We start from the raw sequence: 8,294 nt of genomic DNA, 5'->3' as shown, positions 1-8,294 counted from the left end.
ATGGGGCCTTCGTTTATCTTAACCAAAGGATGCGCCCAAGACAGGATAACACTCAATGTGGTATGCATGCGTCAACCAGAATTACATTCACAATTCTTAGGGGTGGAACACTGACCCAGAACCCTACTTATTCACCGTCAGCTGAGCCATGGCTGAAACCTGTCAAAGGAAATAGAAATTAGGAGACATATTGAAAGGGCTATTTTTACGCTATTTAGAAAAGTCAATTTATACTCTGTATGTTCTTGCGTATGACACTCTTGATGTGAAACAGCTTATACTCTGATTCATGGATAGTGCAACTAGGAACCTGTCCATCCTTGAACATGGTCATCCTGAATTTCTGATCTGCTTTTGGAGATGATCTTAAGTCATTTCCTCACTTCTGATGTATTTTTCTTTGCTTAAGAGGAAACCTGTGATATTTCCCAGCCTTTGATTGTAAATGTAAAAATCAAGAGTGTATGTGTGCTTTCTCAGCCTTGAATTTTCAATAATCTGATGCTTATGATATTATTCTCCTTCAAATAGCCTCTGTGGTACTTTCCCATAAGTTTGGGAATCTGATTTGATGAAAATGGTTTGACCCTTGTCATGTATTTTACCAATGATTTATTTTGTTAATAGACATATCATTAGCACCAACTAGTTAACTTCCTGACTCTGTGGGTTCTGTCAGTGCTAAGAGCCCAAAATGCAGTGGAGGTCACTCTGCATGGGAAGTGTGTCAATGGAGGTACACTATTCTGGAAAAAAATAATACTGCTGACAAATTTGAAATACTGTGGCAATAGGAAAACAAGTTAGTGGCTGTTTCCCTTCATAGCCGTATACAATTTTTGTTTCAGTTAATTTATTTACAATTCATCAGAACTGCAGCAAGACACATCCGTTACTCTGTTTTAGTACTTCTCAGTGACACAGGATTGAGTTTAACAAGGCTCTTAAATCACCCAGGCTCCTCCTGAAATCGAAGATTAATATCATGGACATTACTGTGAACAACATGGAAGGGAAATCATAGGAACTTCTTAAATGATCACTCATCAAAATTATGCTGTCTGTATTTTCCCATTGGTTCCATAGATCCACACTTTTAAAAAGAGAAAAATAATTCAAATCTTGCAGTTATGTTATGTCTTTCTTGGTCTCAAGATTTCCCAAAGCACTTCACAACCAATAATGCGTAGTCACTGTTGAAATCAGAGAAATACAACAGTCAGTTTGCCAAATTCACCAAAGCTCCAACCAACACCACAATGATAATTACCAAATAAAATGCTTCGTTTGGCTGTTGCATAAAATTAGCCAGGATCCAAGAGAAAACTCCTCTGATCTGATTTGATGGATTTATTATTGTCACATCTACTGAGAAACAGTGAAAAGAGTTGTTTTGTGTAAAATCCAGACATATCATACTTTATCTAAGCACATCAGGGTAATAGAAAACAAGGCAGAATGTAGTGTTACATTTACAGTGAAGGTGTAGACAAAGATCAACTCTAATATATGAGAAGTCTATTCTAAAGTCTGATAACAGTGGGGAAGAAGCTGTTCTTAAATCTGGCATGTGTTCTCAAATATTTGTATCTTCTGCCCAATGAAAGAGGGTGGAAGGGAGTAGGAATGGGTTGGGATGAGTCTTTGACTGTGTTGGCTGCTTTCCCAAGGCAGTGGGAAATGTACATGGAGTCAATGGAAAGAAAGCTGGTTTTCGTGATGGACTGGGCTACATTCACAACTCTCTATAACTTATTGTGGTCTTTGGGTAGGCAGTGACCATACCAAGCTATGATGCATCTGGATAGGGTGCTTTCTAATTTGCATCTATAAAATTGGTAAGAGTCATTGTGAACATTATTTTTATTCTTATTACATTTTTACATTACTACTTTGAAACAATACCATGAGATATTCTATGTGTACCTGGCAAGAAGGCATGTCCTTCATTTATCCACATTTGAAAGTCAGCAGGTTCCAGGAACACAGTACTCTCTCAGTATTGCACTCAAGTGTCAGCTGAATATAAAATTCAGGATTTTGGCATGTGATTTGAACTTGTGATCTTCCATTTTAAAAGGCAAGGGCAATACTAACAGAGAGCCACAGCTACAAGATTAATGTCTCACCATGGCACCACCTCCTGAGAAGTCTGGTGAGATCAGAATTGGCTGTGGTATCTATTATGTTATGTTAACCGAACAGTGCTGAGCGGACTCAACACATTCAGGAGATATTTAGTGGTGGTTTTAAGAGAAGAAATGTGGAAAGACTGTTTCCTGTAGAAGGATGTCAATGATCGATACAGAGTTCAAGATTAGATTTAGAGTTATGTCATTTCCGCCCCCGTGGAGCCCACCGAAGGCACCACTTCTGTCTTCCTGACCCCAGGGTGAACATCACTTCTGTTGGTGACATTACCCACAATCCCATAACCACACCCACTCCAGAGACAGTCTCCACCCCACACTCCCAGCTCCAGCCCCACACCAGGTCCTATCTCTCAGCCCTGCCATGTTTTTAACCATCATCCCAGATCTCCCCCTCACTGAGGATGAACGATCAGTCCTCAGTAAAGGCCTCATCCTCATCCCCCTATGCTCTCGGATCAATGAATTCAACACGCATTGCGACATTGAATGTTTCTTCCGCCGCCTCTGCCTCCATGCTTACGTTTTCCATTAGGACTCCCACCCACTCTTCAAGGACCCCTTCTCCTGTCTCCAACACACCCCATCCACCTCGACACCCTGTGCTGGTCTGTTATCCGCCCTCAATCTCTTCATTTCCAACTGCCACTGTGACATTGACCGCCTCAATCTGTCCACCCCCCTCACCCACACCAACCTCTCACCCTGTCAACGTGCAGCCCTCCAATCCCTCCGCTCCAACCACAAGCTCAACATCAAAACAGCAGACAAGGGAGGGACGCAATGGGAGTTTGGCACACCAACCTCTACACCACTGAAGCCTGGCGTCAACTCACGGACACCTCCTACTACAGTCCCCTCGACCACGACCTCACCTCCCATCACCAAATCATCATCTCCCAGACCATCCACAAAATCATCACCTCAGGCATCTCCCATCAACAACCTCCAGCCTCATAGTCCAGGAACCCCGCACAGCCCAGTTCTACCTCCTACCAAAAATTCAGAAACCTGATAGCCTTGGTGAACCCATCGTCTCAGTTTGCTCCTGCACCACCAAATTTATCTCTGCATACTGTGACACCATCCTGTCCCCTTTGGCCCAGGAACTCCCCACATATGTTCAGGATACCAACCAGGCCCTCCACTTCCTTCATGACTTTTGTTTCCCTGGCCCCGAATACCTCATCTTCACCATGGATATCCAGTCCCTGTACACATCCATCTGCCATCATCCAAGGCTTCCAAGCCCTCTATTTCTTCCTCTCCCGCTGACTCATCCTTTACCCTTCCACTGACACAGTCATTCGATTGGCTGAACTGGTCCTCACCCTCAACAATTTTTCCTTCGAATCCTCCCACTTCCTCCAGACCAAAGGGATAGCCATGGGCACCCACATGGGCCCCAGCTTTGCCTGCCTCTTTGTCGGGTACGTGGAACAGTCCATCTTGCACAGCTACACCTGCACCATCCCCCACCTTTTCCTCTGCTCCATCACTGACTGTATTGATGCCACCTCATGCTCTCATGAGGAGGTTAAACAATTCATCAATTTCACGTACACCTTCCACCCTGACCTCAAGTTCACTTGGACTATCTCAGAAACCTCCCTCCCTTTCCTGGACCTCTCTGTCTCCATTTCTGGCAACCGACTTAACACAGACAGCTACTACAAACCCATCGAATCCCACAGCTACCTGGACTACACCTCCTCCCAGCCTGCCTCCAGTAAAAATAATATCCCTTATCCCCAACACCTACACCTCCATCGCATCTGCTCCCAGGAAGACCAATTCCACTATAGAATATCCCAGATGGCCTCTTTCTTCAAAGACCACAATTTCCCCTCTCACACAGTTGAAGGTGCCCTCCAATGTATCTCCTCCACTTGCCGCACCTCCGTCCTTGAACCCCACCTCTCCAATCGCAACAAGGACTAAACCCCTCCCCGGTCCTCACCTTCTACCCCACCAACCTCCAGATACATTGCATCATCTTCCGCCATGTCCGCCACCTACAAACAGACCCCACCACCAGGAACATATTTTCCTCCCCACCCCTATATGTGTTCTGGAGAGACCATTCCCTCCGTGACTCCCTTGTTAGGTTCACGCCTCCTACCGACACACCCTCCATTCCTGGCACCTTCCCCTGCCACTGCAAGAATTGTAAAACCAGCGCCCACACCTTCCTCCTCACCTCCATCCAAGGATCCTTCCACATCTGACAAAGATTAACCTGAACTTCCACTGTGTCGGTTGCTCTCGATGTGGTCTCCTCTACATTGGGGAGACAGGACGCCAACTTGCAGAACATTTCAGAGAACATGTCGAAGACACACGCACTAAATAATACCACTTCCCTGCGGCCGAACACTTTAACTCCCCCTCCCACTCTGCCAAGGACATGGAAGTCCTGGGCCTCCTCCACCACTAAACTCTAGCCACTCGACGCCTGGAGGAAGAGCACCTCATCTTTCACCTTGGGGCCTCCAACCCCACAGAATCAATGTGGATTTCAGCAGTTTTCCCTTTTCCTGTTCACCCACCTTATCCCAGATCCAATCCTCCAACTCGGCACCACCCTCTTGAACTGTCCTATCTGTCCATTTTCTTTCCCACCTATCCACTCCACCCTCCTCTCCGACCTATCACCTTCATCCCCACCTTCATGTAACTATTGCATTCCCAGCTACCTTCCCCCCAGCCCATCCCCCCTCCCATTTATCTCTCCAACCCCTTGGACCATCCCCTCATTCCTGACGAAGAGCTTATGCTCGAAACATTGACACTCCTGCTCCTCGGATGCTGCCTACCTGGCTGTGCTTTTCGAGCACCACACTCTTTGAAGCACTGTTAGATATCGACAAAGAAACTAGAGTGAAAAAGAACAACAATTTTTACCTAGTTTGTTGTTAGGATCTGATGCACTGTACAGTGTCTGAAAGAGTTGTGCAAACTGATTGAATAGTATCATTTTAAAGAGCTTCTGGATCAATGGTGCTGGAAGAGCACAGCAATTCAGGCAGCATCGAGGAGCTTCAGCAAAATCGACGTTTCGGGCAAAAGCCCTTCATCAGGAATAAAGGCAGAGAGCCTGAAGCGTGGAGAGATAAGCTAGGGGAGGGTGGAGGTGGGGAGAGAGTAGCATAGAGTACAATGGGTGAGTGGGGGAGGAGATGAAGGTGATAGGTCAGGGAGGAGAGGGTGGAGTGGATAGGTGGAAAAGGAGCTAGGCAGGTCGGACAAGTCCGGACAAGTCAAGGGGACTGGAAGTTTGAAACTAGGATGAGGTGGGGGAAGGGGAAATGAGGAAGCTGTTGAAGTCCACATTGATGCCCTGGGGTTGAAGTGTTCCGAGGCGGAAGATGAGGCGTTCTTCCTCCAGGCGTCTGGTGGTGAGGGAGCGGCGGTGAAGGAGGCCCAGGACCTCCATGTCCTCGGCAGAGTGGGAGGGGGAGTTTTTACCTCATTTTAAAGAGCACTGGTTCAATAAATGAAGGAAGAAAACATAACTGGGTGATATGGAAAGAACTGGGAAATGGGACAAATTAATCAAAGACAGAGCACAGGCACAATGGACTGAATGCCTTCTTTGCAAACCAGATCAGATTTTCATATGAGGGTTTAGATCATCACTGAATGCCCAGCATCTATGGAACTGATCTGCAATGGGTAGACTATGGAGGGTATAACCAATGATAATTATCCAAGGTTATCTAACAATTGTGAGACATTGCAACCCTGACCAATCAGACTTTCAACAAGATTAATGGACAGCACCAGAGCAGGAATCATCAGCCCTCCTTTGGCCAGATCAAAGGAGTAAATTACAGCATCTCTGCCATTGTAAAAAAAACATCTTTTGATCCCATTTTGTATCACTTGAAAATAGGTTTTCTTTCTTGGATTATACTTCCATCAAAAATTGGTAAGTGATAGGAACAAACCCCTGTAATTTACAAACACCATAGTTTTGGAAAAAAATGACATTTGGAGTACAGTTTATTTGCTCTTGGCAGGTATTTGTCTGAGCCACTCAGAATGGATTGTTCCTATAATCAACAGCATATTATCACTGGATAAATACAAAGAGATTGTTAAACTTTTGTGTGGGTGTCATTGTGCATCAAATGGATATATTTCCTAATAACTGCTACGAACACAGAAAATGAAAACACAACAATAGTACCCTGCAGCTTCTAAATGCAGTTCATTCAAACGACATGGTGCTGAGGTAAGAATCTGAAGTTAAGGTTTTGATGACTGATAAATCTGTGTTCTGGTAGTTTATCACCTGGGTATCAAGGTGAGATCACTGCTTTGTAAATACATCCATTGTCATTGCTGGTAATTTACAATGAATGAGGCTTTTGTTATTTCACCTTCTGCTTTTTTTTAAACTTCCTTCATGTCATATGGGTATTGCTGACAAGATCAACATTTGTTGCCGATCCCAATTATCTATTGAGAAGTTGGTGGTGAGTCACCTTCTTGAAACCACCTCATCTGGTGCAGGTACAGTCACATTGCTGTGAGGAACGGAGTTCTGTGACTTTGATTCAGCAACAATAAAGGACCAACAAGATATTAGAGTTGTGTGTGGCTTGAGAGGAACTTGCAGATGCTGGTATTGCTCTTTTGTCTGCTGCCCTTATCCTTCTGAGTGGTGGAGGTTACAGGTTTGAAATGTTCTGTTTAAAGAGCTTTGCTGAGTTCCTACATTGCATCTTGTATAGATGTACTGCTGCCACTGTGCAACAGTGATGGAGGGGTTTAATTTTAAAGGATTTGAATGGGATACCAATCAATTAATCTGCATTGCCCTGGATGGTGTCAAACTTCTTGAATGTAGCTGAAGCTGCACTCATTGAGACAAGTGCTAAGTATTCCATCACACTCCTGACCTGTGCCTTATGGATGGCGGACAGGTTTTGGGAGTCAGTAGGTGAGTTCCTTGTTGCTCTTCCAGCCACAGTATTCCTTTGGCTGGTCCAAATCAGTTTCTGGTCAGTGGCTACCCGAGGATATTGATGGGACAGGGGGCATAGGGTTAGGGTGATTAGTAGAAGGATGAGCGGGGACGTGGGTCCAGTGGGTGGTGGGGTCTGGAATTCACTGCTCAGTTTGGTGGTTGAGACAAAAAAACTGCTGATGCTGGAATCCAGGACCTGAAGAAGGGTTACACCCAAAACTTCGGCTTCTCCACCTCCTGACGCTGCCTGGCCTTCCAGGCTGTGTTCTTCCAGGCAGTGTTCTTCTAGGCTTGTTCCTGACCAGGTTGGTGGTTGTGGCAGAAGCCTGTTTACGTCAGTGAGGCTGAACACTGCAAAGTGCTTGCAAATGTGATGAGAATGGGCAGTGTGCTTATGCAGCCACGATGGGCTGAATGGCCTCTGTTCTGTACTGTAATATTTCCATGGTTATATGAAAAGTTCAGTGTCCATCTGAGAGTTTGCTCAGGGCCCTATTCATTGTGGCTTCAGAACATCAGAACAGGAAGACGTCATTCAGCTTCTTGACCTTGTTATGCAAGATTCCTCAAAATCACACAGTGTTGTAATTCCACCTACCTGTCTATGCTCCATAACACTTTATTTTATACCCATGGTTAGCACAAATGCTTCAGTCTTTGATTCAAAATCATTAATTTAACTCACATTAACTACTTTTTGGAGACAGATTTCCACCTTTTTAGCATCTTTTTCTAATTTCTCAATTGAACTACATGTCTCTGATTTTAAAGTTATGTCTTTTATCTTCAGGTTCTCTGATGAGTCAAAGAATATATTTTTGGAACAAACATATCAACTTATTTTGGAATCTGAAAAGTCTCAATTAAATAATTCTGAAATTTTCTGGAAAGGATTAATGTTATGCATTTGTACACAGGTTTTCATGAGCACCATTTGTCTCAAGTGTTTCATTCCAATTTAAGGAGTTGCTTTTTGCAGAGCCGCTGTATAGTTTGACCAAGTACAGCAATAATTTGCACACAGAAAAAAAACAACAATGCAATTTGTTTTTTCAAATGAGGAGTAACTATTGTCTTGGAGATAGGAGAATAAGTCCCTTATTTTTCATGTAAAGAGTACCATCGGATCATTTATAATTACCTGAATGCCATCAGTTAAACATCTCAAC

General features: G+C 44.3%; 1 pseudogene; it reads left to right on the top strand.

Moving 5' to 3' along the window:
* Positions 1 to 7,924, top strand: LOC148135696 (uncharacterized; annotated as a pseudogene).
* The last annotated feature ends 370 nt before the right edge of the window (positions 7,925 to 8,294 follow it).

The sequence above is a fragment of the Chiloscyllium plagiosum genome, unplaced genomic scaffold (genome assembly GCF_037043375.1).
Source record: "Chiloscyllium plagiosum isolate Xiang-an unplaced genomic scaffold, Cpla_swu_hap1 HiC_scaffold_48, whole genome shotgun sequence".
NCBI lineage: Eukaryota > Metazoa > Chordata > Chondrichthyes > Orectolobiformes > Hemiscylliidae > Chiloscyllium > Chiloscyllium plagiosum.
Note: the sequence above shows the minus strand (reverse complement) of the source record. Positions and strands in the feature narration are given on the sequence as shown.